The sequence below is a fragment of the Globicephala melas genome, chromosome 1, assembly GCF_963455315.2.
Source record: "Globicephala melas chromosome 1, mGloMel1.2, whole genome shotgun sequence".
In the NCBI taxonomy this organism is placed as follows: Eukaryota; Metazoa; Chordata; class Mammalia; order Artiodactyla; family Delphinidae; genus Globicephala; species Globicephala melas.
In genome coordinates, this window is record NC_083314.1 from 150,666,179 (window position 1) to 150,681,531 (window position 15,353).

Sequence of the window (15,353 nt, forward strand, 5' to 3'; positions counted from 1 at the left end):
ACTTCATCCATATGCTGAACCCTTCCTCCACAGCTGACACTGTACCCTTTAGATAGCTCGCCACTCTCCCCTCCCCCCGCCCCTGGCAACCACTGTTCTATTTTCTGTCTCTGTTATGATTTTGACTACTCTAGGTACCTCATGTAAGTGAAATCGTGCAGTGTGTGTGTGTGTGTGTGTGTGTGTGTGTGTGTGTGTGTGACTGGCCTGTTTCACTTAGCATGATGCCTGTAAGTTTCATCCATGTTGTAGTATATGTCAGAATTGCGAGAAGGTGACTTTTGAGTTAATTCCTGAAGGAAGTGAAGGGGCAAGAGGAACAAATGTAAAGGCCCTGAGGCAGGAATGGGGCTGGTGTATTGGAGCAAAAGTCCAGTGCAGCTGGAATAGGATAGGGAGGAGGGGGAATAGTAGCCATAAGGCAAACTTTGGCTTTTACTCTGAACAAGATAGGAAGCCACTGGAGGTCACCTTTAAGCTGAAGGGTGACCGGATCAGACTCCACATTTCTATTGAACCTCGCTGGCTGCTGAGTTGATAATAGGATGGAGGGTAGCAAGGGCAGAATGGGGAGGCCAGTGAAGAGGCTGTTGCTTCTAACATTGTCTGGAGGACTAGGGAAGGCTTCCCAGGAGAAGCTGAGACCAGAAGTTTGAGTAGGAATTGACAAGGTGAGGGGTACCTTTATGTGTCGGAGGTTGGGAGTGAAGTATTCCAGGTGGAGGACACGGCTTATACAAAGGTGTGGAGGTGAGAGCAAGTGTAGTTGATTGGCAATTGTTAGTACAGTTGGCCCTTTTTTTAAAAAAAGTTTTTGGCCGCACTGCGCAGCATGCAGTTTATTAGTTCCCCTGACCAGGGATCGAACCCGCATCCCCTGCAGTGGGAGTGTGGAGTCTTAACCACTGGACTGCCAGGGAAGTCCCAGTTGACCCTTGAATAACACGGGTTTGAACTTACATGCGGGTCCACTCATATGCAGGGTTTTTTTTCAGTAAATACATACTACAGTAGTACATCATTCGTGGTGCGTTGAATCCGAGGATGCGGAACTGCAGGTGTGGAGAGCCGACTCTAAAGTTATATGCAGATTTTACAGGGATTTCCAACTGCACAGGGGTTGGCCCCCTAACCCTACCACCCCCCACCACGTTGTTCAAGGGTCAGCTCATTAAACCCCTAGATTGGGAGCTTCCTGGGGAAGAGATGTATTTTCATTTCCATAGGGCAGGGCCTCTACAGGCGCTCTGAAGACCTGCTGATACCACCCTCTCCTCCCCTGTCACTGTGAAGTAAGAGTGCCACCTGGGTTAGACTAACCAGGGCTCTGGGTCTCACCAACACTCACATCATCAGTGAGCTTGCTTTACTGATTTTCCTCTCTCTCCCATATATCTTCATTCTGTCCCTTTTAAGAGAGATCATCAGGTCTCTTTCATCTTAAAAAAAACAAACCAAAAAGCCCTCCCTCTATCCTGCTTACTTCTACAACTATTTTTGTATAATTCTCCTACCATTCACAGCCAAACTTATAAAAATAAGGATTTTTAAAAATTAAAGTATAGTTGATTTACAATATTGTGCTAGTTTCATGTGTACAGCAAAGTGATTCAGTTATATATATATATATATATTTTCAGATTATTTTCCTTCATAGGTTACTACAAGATATTGAATATAGTTCCCTGTGCTATACAGTAAATTCTTGTTGCTTATTTATTTTATGTATAGTAGTTTGTATGTTAGTCCCACACTCCTAATTTATTCTCCTCCCGACCCCCGTCCCTTTCCCCTTTGATAACTATAAGTTTGTCTTCTATGTCTGTGAGTCTGTTTCTGTTTTGTATATATATATTCATTTGTGTTATATTTTAGATTCCACATATAAGTGATATATATTTGTCTTTCTCTAACTTCATTTAGTGTGATATTCTCTAGGTCCACCCATATTGCTGCAAATGGCAATATTTCATTATTTTTATGGCTAATATTCCATTGTATATATGTGTGTGTGTATATATATATATATATATATATACACCACATTTTTAAAAAAGATATTTATTTGGTTACACCGGGTCTTAGTTGCGGCAGGCGGGCTCCTTCGTTGCGGCTCCAGGGCTCCTTAGTTGTGGCATGCATGTGAGATCTAGTTCCCTGACCAGGGATCAAACCCTGGCCCCTGCAGTGGGAGCGCGGAGTCTTATCCACTGTGCCACCAGGGAAGTCCCATATACCACGTTTTTTTTTTAATTTAACATTTTATTTCATGGAACTAACATATACAAAGTAAAAAAAAGTGTCTGAGAACAAAAAATGATTTTCCGAGTACTTTTTTCTTTCTAGTGTATCATTTATTTAATAAATATTTGTTTTACTCATACTACGTATGGGGAACTTTGCTATCTGCTAAGAACACACACACACACTTGGCATTGCCCCTACTTTTAATTTAATTATGGATAATGGCTATTTGTAATAAGAACAAAGGCTTCTATGCTTAACATACATTAACTCATTAAACAAAAATACTATAATCATGTCCACTTTGTAGTTGGGGAGACTGAGGCAAAGAAGAGTTAAATAATTTGCACAAGGCAGAAAGCTGGTAAATGGAGAGGATGGAATTTCAAATCTGGCTTAGTTTTTAGTCTCTTAACCATTATAGTGCATTTATTCTCTTAGCTCCCCGCCCACCGCTGGCGCCTCTCCGCTTGTGGGATCTTAGTTCCCCAGCCAGGGATTGAAGCCAGGCCCACGGCAGTGAAAGTGCTTTCTTAACCACTGGACTGCCAGGGAGTTCCCTGCATGTATCTTTTTGAATTAAGAGTTTTCATCTTTTCTGGATATATGCCCAGGAGTGGGACTGCTGGATCATACGGTAGCTCTATTTTTAGTTTTTTAAGGAACCTCCATACTGTTTTCCATAGAGGCTGCACCAATTTACATTCCCACCAACAGTGTAGGAGGGTTCCCTTTTCCCCACACCCTCTCCAGCATTTATTGTTTGATGATTTGATTTTTGACCATTGTGAGGTGGTACCTCATTATCGTTTTGATTTGCATTTATCTAATAATTAGTGATGTTGAGTGTCTTTTCATGTGCCTATTGACCATCTGTATGTCTTCTTTGGAGAAATGTCTATTTAGGTCTTCTGCCCATTGAAAATTAGTTTTTAAAGACATAAATTATGTAAAATTTCACTGTACATGCTTGCAATAAATATCCAAACATATAGGGACTTCTCTGGTGGTCCAGTGGCTAAGACTCCACGTTCCCAATGCAGGGGGCCTGGGTTTGATCCCTGGTCAGGGAATGAGATCCCACATGCCTCAACTAAAAACCCCACATGCAGCAATGAAGATCCCATGTGCTGCAACTAAGACCCGGTGCAGCCAAATAAATAAATAAATAATTTTAAAAATCCAAACATGAAAAAACATAAAATCAAAAGTAAAATTCTCCTTCGCTGACTACCCTGCAGAAATAACCACTGTGAAGAGTTTCTTGTGTATCCTTTTTAAGCATTTTCTATGCATTTATACAAGCATATATGGCTGTCCTTTTTCCTTGATGCATCCAGTCTTTTTTAAATTAATTAATTAATTAATTTATATATATATATATTTTTTGCGGTACGCAGGCCTCCCACTGTTGTGGCCTCTCCCATTGCGGAGCACAGGCTCCGGACGTGCAGGCTCAGCGGCCACGGCTCACGGGCCTAGCCGCTCCGCGGCACGTGGGATCTTCCCGGACCGGGGCACGAACCCGTGTCCCCTGCATCAGCAGGCGGACTCTCAACCACTGCGCCACCAGGGAAGCCCTAATTAATTTATTTTTTATTTATTTATTTTTTTGGCTGCATTGGGTCTTCGTTGCTACACGCGGGCCCCCTCTAGCTGTGACGAGCAGGGACCACTCTTCATTGTGGTGCGTGGGCCTCTCAGTGCGGTTTCCTGTCTTGTTGCAGAGCATGGACTCTAGGCGCGTGGGCTTCAGTAGTTGTGGCACATGGGCTTAGTAGTTGTGGCTCACGGGCTCTAGAGCGCAGGCTCAGTAGTTGTGGCACACGGGCTTAGTTGCTCCACGGCATGTGGGATCTTCCTGGACCAGGGCTTGAACCCGTGTCCCCTGCTTTGGCAGGTGGGCTCCCAACCACCGCGCCACCAGGGAAGTCCTGATGCATCCAGCCTTGATGTATCCATTTCAATACATATAAATCTAGCATGTTATTTTTTTAAATTTAATTTATTTTTTTATACAGCAGGTTCTTATTAGTTATCTATTTTATGCATTAATATATGTCAATCCCAATCTCCCAATTCATCCCACCAACACCACCCCCAGCATGTTCTTTTTAACAGATATATAATATCCTGTTGTGTGGCTGTTTTATAGCTAATTTAACCAGCCCGCTGTTGAGTATGCAAATTGTACTTCACTTTAGCTATTTATAAAATGCCACAGTAAATATCCTCTCTGTAAATCTTTGTGCATGGGTGAAGTACATTTGTAGGCTAACTTCTTGGAAGTAGAATTGTTGGGGTAAAGGCTGTGTGTATTTTTAATTTTCATAAATTCTGCCTAATTGCCATTCAAAAAAGTTGTACCTAATTACACTCTCACTGATAACTTTGATAGTTTAGCTACATTTATTGAAAGAGTTGTCTACAGTTGCTTTCTCCACCTCTTCACCTCCTGCTTACAGCACAACTCACTCTAACTTGGCTTCTCTCCACCACTTCACTTTGAAAGGATCTAAGGAGAGGTTGACCGCTCTCTCCTTTCTGAAACACTCTTGCCCTGGCTTTTATAATACCGTACTTGCCTGGTCTTCCTCTGCCCACTTGTGAATGTTGGTGCTGCTTAGGGCTTCAGTTACCATCTGCATGCAGATGACCCCCACATTATTTCCTTCTTCCTAATCTTTATCCACCTGCTTATTTGCCATCTTGATGTGCACGCATGTCCCACAGGCACCTCAGATTCAACATGCCCAACATCCTCCTCCTCTGGTGCTCCCTTCTCAGCAGCTGTTCCACTGCTGTCCAGTGGTCCTAGCCAGAAACCTGCAAGTCATTTTTGAACCTCACTGTCCCTCAACCTTCACCTCCAGTCAATCACCATGTCCCTGCCCATTCTATCTCCATAATGCCTCTCAAACTATCACATCTCTCATCATCTCCCCACACTACCCAAGTCCAGGTCCTCACTGTGTACCACCTGGACACTGCAATGACCTTCTAATTGCCTCCCTGGCTTTAGACTTACTACTCTCCAAACCAGTCTCCACCCTGTAGCCAGAGAGTGAGCTTTGAAAAATGCAGATCTGATTATGTTACAGTCCTGCTTAAAACCCTTCACTAAGTTCTGATTGCACTTAGGGTAAAGACAAATAAATCTCCCCTGGCTGATTAGGCCTTGGCAACCTAACTGTTGTCACCACTAACAATTGTTAGTCACCAACTGTTGTCACTACCAACCCCCTCCTTCATACTGTAATTAGTTTCTTGAATGTTTTATGCTCCTTCCCACTCAAGAGTTTTTGTCTTTGCTGTTCCTTCCTGCCTGGAATACTCTCTATTTCCCTCCTGCCTTGACCTGGCAAACACCTTCTCAATAAGTAGGTCTCAGCATAAATTTAACTTGTTTGAGGATGCCTTCCAAGACCCTGAGACTTATGCCCAGTGCCTAACACAAGGGTTGGTATGTGTTGAGAGCTCAATAAATATTTACTAATGAACAAGCGAAGGCCTCAAGGGCCAGGTGGGTGATTACCAGACTGCAGTTTTTCACATGACCTCTGGGTGTCACCCTTGGCCTCAACTTAACCAGGTCTTGGCTGGGAACCCAGAAGGAAGGGCAGATTTGATGCCCAGCCTGGCCCCATCCATCCAGCAAACTGGGAAAGGTTATGGGAAGCCCAGCTACTTCCTGGGTCTGACACGTTCTCCATCTGCTGTGGGTCAGCTGACTTGATAGGGTGACCGATCATACCAGTTTTCCCAAGACTGAACTGCCTGTGCTCCCAGGATGTGGAAATTTTAGTCGTAAATCTGGGACAATCCCAGGCAAATCAGGAGGATTGGTCACTGAACCGTGGACAGAGGGGTTGAAACCCCCACCAATGCACTAGACTAAGGTCTAGGCCCAGCAGGAGAGCTGGCTCCAACCCAGCCAAGCTCCTTGCAGCAACACCACTGGTGGGCTGACCCTGTAGCCTGGTGGTTGTAAGGATTTAGGGAGAGAAAGTATATATACTTTAAAGGAATATAAAGAGACCAACTTATGTCTGACAATGTCTACCATTTATTCAGTGCTGCTGGGCATAACATACTTATGCATATCTTTTCTAATCCTCACAGAAACCCTAAGAGTACAGAAGATTGTTTTCCTTTCAGAGATTAGAAAACTGAGACTCGAGACCAGACTCAAGTAACCAGACCAAGTCACGCAGCTGTTAAGTAACATGGTGAAATTCAAACCCTTATCTGTCCGAGTACAAAGCTTCAGCTATTTTCACTGAATCTTTAGCCTGGCCATTTCCTTCCTTCTCTAGTCACCATTTGAGAGCCCCAGGAGTGTGAGTAGGAGGCAAGAGGCAGGTGTGGGTGGAAAGGGTTGAGGAAGAGGGTCTGTGATCAGGGCCTGAGTGGGGGGTAGGGGATCCACATAGCATTGACAGCTTGCCTGTCCACATCAGAGAAGTCTCTGCTGTCTTGAACTAGGTGTGGGCATAGCCTGGGGACTTCAGGGAGGCCCCTTCACAGGCTGTCATCCTGACACCAGGCTGTATATTCAAGAAGCCAAGGCTATGTTTCCCAGAGTCCAGGATGAACCCAACCAGGCCTTATCTGATTGCAAATGGACATCTGGACAGGAGAGAGGCACAGGGGAGGGGCCATCAGGAGCTAGCCATAAACTCAAGAGATAAGTGAGGGGTGGGGGGATGGGTGGGGATGTGACAAGGGTCATGGTAAGTACAGTGCCTTGCCCAGAGTTTAGGCTCAGTGAGTGTTGCAATTAATGAGATAGCCAACTGCCCCTCTTTCCTAGAAATATCTGTAAGGCTGAGTTTTATTTTTGCCCAGATGGTTGTTTAGGAATTGAACTGCTTTTGAATACAAAACAAGAGTTGGTTGTGTAGAAGCATGAGCAGAGGCCTGACTTTGGTTGTGTGGAAGAATGGGCAGAGGCCTGACTAGGCTGTGCAGTGGTCAGAGCCCTGATGAACACTTATTGGTCTGGCAGCCAGATATCCACTCCACAGGAGGTGTGATAAGCCAGACTCTGGGATTCCTTTACATTAAAAGACAAAATGCAGGCATCCTTCAAGAATTTTAAGTTCTCCGGCAGGAAGGTGCTTTGGGCTGTGCTGTTTTACTTTATTTTATTGGTGATGTCCAAAGATTTTTAGGGTGCAAGATCTGTCCTGGATCATCTTGGCCTCAAACCTGCCAGCCCCTGGCACTGGTGTGGCCTGGCACCCCATGGCCAGGTTCTTCCCTGTGGCTCCACTCTGCCAGCCAAGCCATCAGATGGGTGGTACTTGAGCAAGTCTTACCCAGAGCTGGGCCATGTCTCTGCTCTTCCCTAGCTGGCTTTCCAGCTTCCACTAGAGAACTGGGCCTTGTACATTCTAGGGAAGGCTGAGGATCTGGGCGTAAAGCAGGGGCAGAGAGAAGAGAAACCTTGCTTAAGCTGCCTTGTCCACAGGATTCCTCTTTCCTTCATTCTGAAAATACCTAGTTCTAACTGTGATGAAAGGGAAGAGGAATTTGTGAAAGTTACCAATACTGTACCATCACATTGATGTGGGACCTCTTGCCAGGAGCTCATGGAAGACAGTGACCTGGTGCAGTGGAAAGCACAAGACTTTAGGGTCAGTCAGAATTGGATTCTGTTACTTTCTTGCTGGGTAACCTTGGGAAAGTTACTCAACCTCTCTGAGTCTTGATTTCCTCAATTGATAAATAGGGATAATAATAATAATGATAATGTCTACATCATATGTTTGTTTTGAGGTCTAAATTTGCTGACCAATGTATATAAAAATATAATATTTATTGAGTGCTTATTATGTGGTAGGTCATGTTTAAGTGCTTTATAAGCATAATATGAACTCACATAACCCTATGAGTTGTGTACTTCCCTTGTCCGTGCTTTATAGATACAAAACTGAGACTCAAAGAGCGTGAGTAACTTGCCCACACTGGTAAATAGCAGAGCCAGGATTTGGACCCAGGCAGTCAGGCTCCAGTTCACATGTACTTAACTACCAAGCCATGATGCCATATGGAGTAGGGCTGAATGAAGAATAGCTATTATGATCATAGTAATTTAGTATTAAATGCTTTTTATATCCATGGTGTTAAGTGTTAATTATTAGCATATTTGGATGCAACGTTTATCCCTTTTGTTCCTATTTCTTCCACAGCCATGGCAACAAAGGGCCTTGTGCTCACTACAGCAGAGCATCCTGTCTTTGTCCAACCCAGCCCAGAACATCAGTCTCTGCAAATAACAAAAGATGTGGCCACTCGGCCGCCTGTCGGTACCCCCACCAGAACACTGAGAAAGGTTGAGGCCTCTCCAACTGGAACTGAACTAGGAGAGCAGCAGACAGGTACTACATATCGGCTGACTGGGAGCAGGGCTTACAAAAGAGAGGTCATGCTTAATAAACCTGATTAATTTCTTTGAGTGGCAACAATGTAATCAGACAGGAGTGAAAGGAGGGTTAGTAATTTATCCTAATTCCAAAGCACAGGAGTGCAGCTAAAACCAACACACAGATTTTATGGAGATGCTGCTGGGGCCTGGAGGGTTCTGGTGGCATTCAGCCTTGGGGACAGCCAGAGGGAAACTCAGTGAGTTGCTCACAGTGACCTAGTGAAGAGGAAACCCAGAGCAGGGACAGAGCACAACCTGCCTAAGCCATCTAACCTAGACACAAATCTGCCTGTTAATTCCCTTCCAGTGGCTTCCTGCCACCTATATATAATAATGTGGATGATAATAAAACAATGATGGCTGCATTTATTTGATATCTACTATGTGTACGGTACTATACAAAAAGGAAACTGAGGCAGAAAGCTTAAGAAACCTACCCAGTCACATACGTATTAACACACAGCTGGGCCTCCAACCCAGTCTGCTCTCAAATTCCAGTCCATTTGCAACTGTGTTTAATGATGCGTCTCTTCCATCAGACAGGAAGCCCCTCTGTAGCAGGAACTGATTCAACCTTTGCTCCTTTAGCCCTCAGTAGATGGAAATGCTGAAGCTCCTACGTCCTCTGTGCTTCTCTTTCTGAATACTCTTCCCTGGATGAGCTCATCCTTGCTTTTGGCTTCAGGTTCCACCTCCTGGAGGAAGACTTCTAGAGAAGAGAGTCTAGAAGACTCCCTAACCTCTGACGCACCCCAATCTGAGCCCATCGTATAAATTCATTCCTTCTTGCCAGTAACTGGTTTAGGAATGGGGTTATACCCAGTGAGACTAAGAGGACACTTGCTGGGGGGCTTCTGGGAAAGGTTTTCTCACTCCTAGGAGAGAATCACTGGAAGCGACATGCCCAGTGGCTCTCTTCCTGGGAATGTTGTCAAGTCTAGATATGTCCTGGACCTACTGAAGCTGGTGTGCTCCCAAGCTGAGAATGGAGCCAACAGAGGGATGGCAGAGTGGAGAGCTGGAAGGAGTCTTTGTCCTTGAGGGCATGAGTGCCCCGCCATCCCTGGAGGCCACCCTAATGCTGAACAAGGGAAATTAAATATTGTCACTGCTGAAGCTATTGAGAGTGGGCTTTCTGATATTTTGTGGTAGAAAGCATCCTTACTAATATAACCAGGGCAGCATTACGACTTTTGTGGGCCCCTTCCTACAGAACAATTTCTTTCTTTTTTTTTTTTTGCGGTATGCAGGCCTCTCACTGTTGTGGCCTCTCCTGTTGCGGAGCACAGGCTCCAGACGCACAGGCTCAGCGGCCATGGCTCACAGGCCCAGCCGCTCCGCGGCATGTAGGATCTTCCCGGACCGGGGCACAAACCCATGTCCCCTGCATCGGCAGGCGGACTGTCAACCACTGCGCCACCAGGGAAGCCCAAACAATTTCTTTTTTATGTTTTATGACTGCATTGGTGTAAAGATGAATATATTAATATTATCTATTAAAACATCTTTATTAAAACTTTTTTCTGGGACTTCCCTGGTGGCGCAGTGGTTGGCAATCTGCTTGCCAATGCAGGGGACACGGGTTCAAGCCCTGGTCTAGGAAGATCCCACATGCCGCGAAGCAACTAAGCCCATGTGCCACTACTACTGAGCCAGTGCTCTAGAGCCCGCGAGCCACAACTACTGAGCCCACATGCCACAACTACTAAAGCCCACGCACCTAGAGCCCGTGCTCTGCAACAAGGGCAGCCACCGCAGTGAGAAGCCTGCACACCACAACGAAGAGTAGCCCCCGCTTGCTGCAACTAGAGAAAGCCTGCGCGCAGCAACGAAGACCCAAGGCAGCCAAAAAAAAAAAAAAGAAATAGAAGTGTCTTTAAAAAAATAAAATAAAATAAACTTTTTTTCTGATTTAAAGGAGATTAAAGCTTTTTTTTTTTTGACGAGCCCTAAGAGTATTGGGGCACTAATAGGCCTACCCATGCCTAGTAGATAGACTGGTCCTGGATACGACTCCCAAATAGTCATGTCCAGGCCATACCTCCCTTTTGACCTTCAAACCTGCATACCCCACTGCTTATTGGATAGTTCCACTTGAGTGTCTTACCTCAAATTCAGCATACCTAAGGCTGAACACACAGTTTCTCCCACACCTTTTCTTTGTCCAGTGTTCCCTGTCTGAATGAACTATGTACTGACCAGCTAGTTGTACCAGCCAGAAACGTGGGACCTCAACTTCTGCCTCACCCTGTGTCCAATCTATCACCAAATGCTGTCACTTTCCCTCTTAAAGAGCTCTTAAAAGCATTTATTTATTTCCCTCTTCATTCCTTTTTTTTTCTTTTATTTATTTGACCGTGCCATGTGGCATGCAGGATCTTAGATCCCCAACAGGGAATTGAACCCCTGCCCCCTGCAGTGGAAGCACAGAGTCCTAACCACTGGACCACCAGGGAAGTCCCTCCATCTACACTCCTACCTCCACTGCTATTGTCCTAATCCATGTTACCTGGATTACTGCCATGGACCCTAATGCTCTCCCTACACTCTCCCTGTAATCTTTTATCTACACTGTCCTCAGAAGGAGTTTTTTCAAACTGCAAACCTGATTCCGTCATCTCCCTGGTTAAAACCTGATGGCTTCCTGTTGCTCTTATGACATAGACCCAAACCTTCAGCGAGGCCTCCAAGGCCCTGCCTAGCATAGCCCCTGCCTCATCTTACCCTTCTCTCCTCTTACTCTGGGCTTCAGCCACATGATCTTCCCTTAGCACCTCAAACGCAAAGGCTCCATCCTGCCATTGGATCTTTGCACATGCTGTTCTTCCATTTTCTAGTCCTCTCTCAGCTCAAATGTGCTTTCTCAAGGAGGCCTTCCCTGACTCCTAGGAAGGTCAAGTGTCACTATGTGGTATTGGGCAAGTTTCTTAATTGCTTGGTGCCTCTGTTTTCTCATCTGTAAAATGAAGATGATAGTAATGCCTAACTCAGTTTTGTTGTGAGGATTAAGTAAAATGCTGTATGGGAACCACCCTGAGGTCGGACTGGTGCAGTGCTCTGCTTGGACAATTGTCCTGCCCTCTGGCTAGCTTTCTAGATGAGGACAGTAGTGGAGAGACCCCGCCCCCACCTCAACTAACTCTAGTTCGTGATATTGGGGTGAGACAGACCCTAAAATGTTAGGGCTTCAAGAAAGAGCATCTACACTAGGGCACTCAAAGATTTCTGAGTGTCTTGAATGAGACCAAGGAGCTAGTTGTGCCAGGAAGTCATTGACAATGCCTGAGGTTAGGGTGGGGTGCTCAGAGAGAGGGAGACACCAAGGGAACCCTCAAAGGTCAAGGAGAGAGGAAAGGTCAGTGGGAGCACACCACAGTTTTGTCAGATCTCTGAGTGGCCCAGAGCCCTGAGAATGAAGGACATTGGTTACCATGGGGTCTCTATGTTGGGTAAACCTAGGCTCCCATCCCACCCTGTCACTTGTGGGCTGGAAGATGGGGAAATCATTTCACTTCTCCTTGCCTCAGTTTCCTTATCTATAAAATGGAGCTAATAATTTATTTTTTAGATTGATAGAAGGATTAAATGGGACTGTATTAACTTGCTTGGGCTGACATAACAAAGAGCACAAACTGGGTGGCTTTTTATTTTTTTGCGGTACGCGGGCCTCTCACTGTTGTGGCCTCTCCCGTTGCGGAGCAGAGGCTCTGGACGCGCAGGCTCAGCGGCCATGTCTCATGGGCCCAGCCACTCCGCGGCACGCAGGATCCTCCCGGACCGGGGCACGAACCCGTGTCCCCTGCATCGGCAGGTGGACTCTCAACCACTGCGCCACCAGGGAAGCCCTAAACTGGGTGGCTTAAACAACAAATTTGTTTTCTCATAATTCTGGAGGCTGGAAGTCTGAGATCAAATTTTCTGTAGGATTGATTGCTTTTAAGGGCTCTCTCCTTGGCTTATTGATGGCCATCTTCCTCCTATGTCTTCACTTGCCCTTTCCTCAGTGTGTGTCTCTGTCCTAATCTCTTCTTATAAGGACGCCAGTTATATTGGATTAGGGCTCACCCATATGACCTCATTTTAGCTTAACTACCTCTTTAAAGACCCTATCTCCAAATACAGTCTCATTTCAAGGTACTGGGCATAAGGACTTCAGCATGGAAATTTTGGGGGCACACAACTTAGCCCATAACAGCGATGTAGACATAGGTTAAGTAACCAGCACGCAGCAAGGGCTCAGTAATGCTAACTCCTTTTTCTCTGTCATGGTAAAAGCAGACAATGGCAATGGACTCAGCCCCAGAACTCCACAGATAAATGTGGCGTTAAGCCATTTGGTGCCTATGACTTTCCCAAACACTGGAGGCAAGGACTTTGCTCTTCCTCTCTCCTCCTTGGGCTGGGAATTTTGATAAATCACATCGTGTCCAAAAGCAATTGGGAACTCTGGAGTTATTTTTAGTATATTGACTTAGCTAAAAAAATCTAAAACATTACACTGCCAATCACCAAAGCAATTCTACTCTGACAGTATCTGCTTGCAGCCTTTGCTAAAATGAACCTATAATTGATTTGAGTAAGGTAGCCCAAACTCAACCCACTAACTAATCAGTGTTTATTTACCAAGTGTGAGTTTTTGTGCCAGATGCTGTGGAAGACACAAAGAAATCCAGGACACAGTCCCTGCCTCAGGACCTAGAGGCTTTGATTGGGATGTTAGCTCCTGTCTGGAAAAGAGAATAGAAAGCAGCCTTTGATGTGAGTGAAATGAAGGATCAGATAGAGTTTGATGTGCCTGTGGGACATCCAAGTGGAGCTGCCCAGGGGCCGGTTGGATGGACACCTGTGGAGCTCCAGAGGCTGGTCTGGTGATATAGGTGTGGGAGTCATTATAATAGAGATGAAGCCACGGGGAAGGGTGGTAGCTTTGAGGGATGGTATGGTACGTGTGGAGAGAAGAGGGCCAAAACTAAGTCCCACTTTCATGGGAGAGAAATCTGACTGGCCCAGCTTGAGTCCAGTCAGCTGGGGTTAAGGGGTTAAGAGTCAAGTCAGATAAACATGGCTTCCAGGGCCCCAGGGCTCCAGCTGTGTAGGTGGATTGGGGAAAGGCGATTCTCAGGGAAGGCAGTTGGTGAGCTGAGTTGGCATCAAAAAGATGGTTACCAGAGAGAGCATGCACTGATGGAGTTGGCACTCACATTTAGTAAACACTCAACAAACATATGCAGAATCAGTGAGTATATTAACAAATCAATGAATTAATGAAGGGATGAGTAATCCTGCCACAGACTTTTTGGTAACACTATTTTTTCTTTTTTTTTTTTGGCCGTGCCACGTGGCCTGCAGGATCTTAGTTCCCTGACCAAGGATTGAACCTGGGCCCCTGGCAGTGAAACTGCCGAGTCCTAACCACTGGACCACCAGGGAACTCCCAATAACACTATTTTTTTTTTTTTTTTGCGGTACGCGGGCCTCTCACTGCTGTGGCCTCTCCCGTTGCAGAGCACAGGCTCCGGACGCACAGGCCCAGCGGCCGCGGCTCAGGGGCCCAGCCACTCCGCGGCACGTGGGATCTTCCCGGACCGGGGCACGAACCCGCGTCCCCTGCATCGGCAGGCGGACTCTCAACCACTGCGCCACCAGGGAAGCCCCCCAGTAACACTATTTTTTAAAACTGATTTGCAGTTCACACACTGTAAAATTTTCAGGAATTCCCTGGCGGTCCAGTGGTTAGGACTCAGCCCTTTCACTGCTGGAGGCCCGGGTTTGATCCCTGGTCGGTGAACTAAGCCATGTGGTGTGGCCCCCCCAAAAAATTAATTTTAAATTGTACAGTTCAGTGGTTTTTAGTATTACCACATATATTTGATTTCGTGCTTCCTTCCATGAGACACAGATTTGAGTAGAGTCCTCTGTGGACATAGAGTACCAGTATGACTTCATGTTTAGTTTCCCTTACACAGAAGGCAGTTTGAGGAAAGGAACCCCCTTCCCTTTGGAGGATGCCCAAGGACAGGAGCTGGAGAAGGCCCAATGTGGGAAAGCTACAGAAGGGCAGTGAGGAGTCCCGAAGTTGCACACAGCATCATTGCACAGTGTCACTGCCCCCAACCCATCTGTGAGGCTGCAGCAGGCAGGATGTGCAACCAGATGGCCCTGGACAAGGAAATACCCATGGACAGCAAGACCTTCCTCAACAGTGGAGGCTGGGACATTCAGAGAGCATGGACGGGCTTGGAAAGAGTTCGTATTTATTCCTTTATCCCCTCCGTTGGAAGAGTAATGGACCCTCAAAGATATTCACATCCTAATCTCTGGAACCTGTGACTGTGTTCTGTTATATAACAAAGGGGAATCAAGGTTGTTAATTAGCTGATTGATTATCCTGGTGGGTCCAGTGTAATCACAAGGGTCTTTAAAAGTGGAAGATGGAGGCCAAAGAGGAATCAGAGTCAGAGAGGGAGGTGTGACAATAGAAGCAGAAGCTGAAGTGATTCTGTGTGAGAAGTGATTCAACCATTGCTGGCTTTGAAGATAGGAAGGAGCCACATGTCAAGGAATGGGGCTGCCTCTGGCAGATGGAAAAGGCAAGGAAATGGATTCTCCCCATTTCCACAGTCCTGCCAATCAGTCAGTTGATTTTAACCCTGTGAGACCCTTGTCAAACTTCTGATCT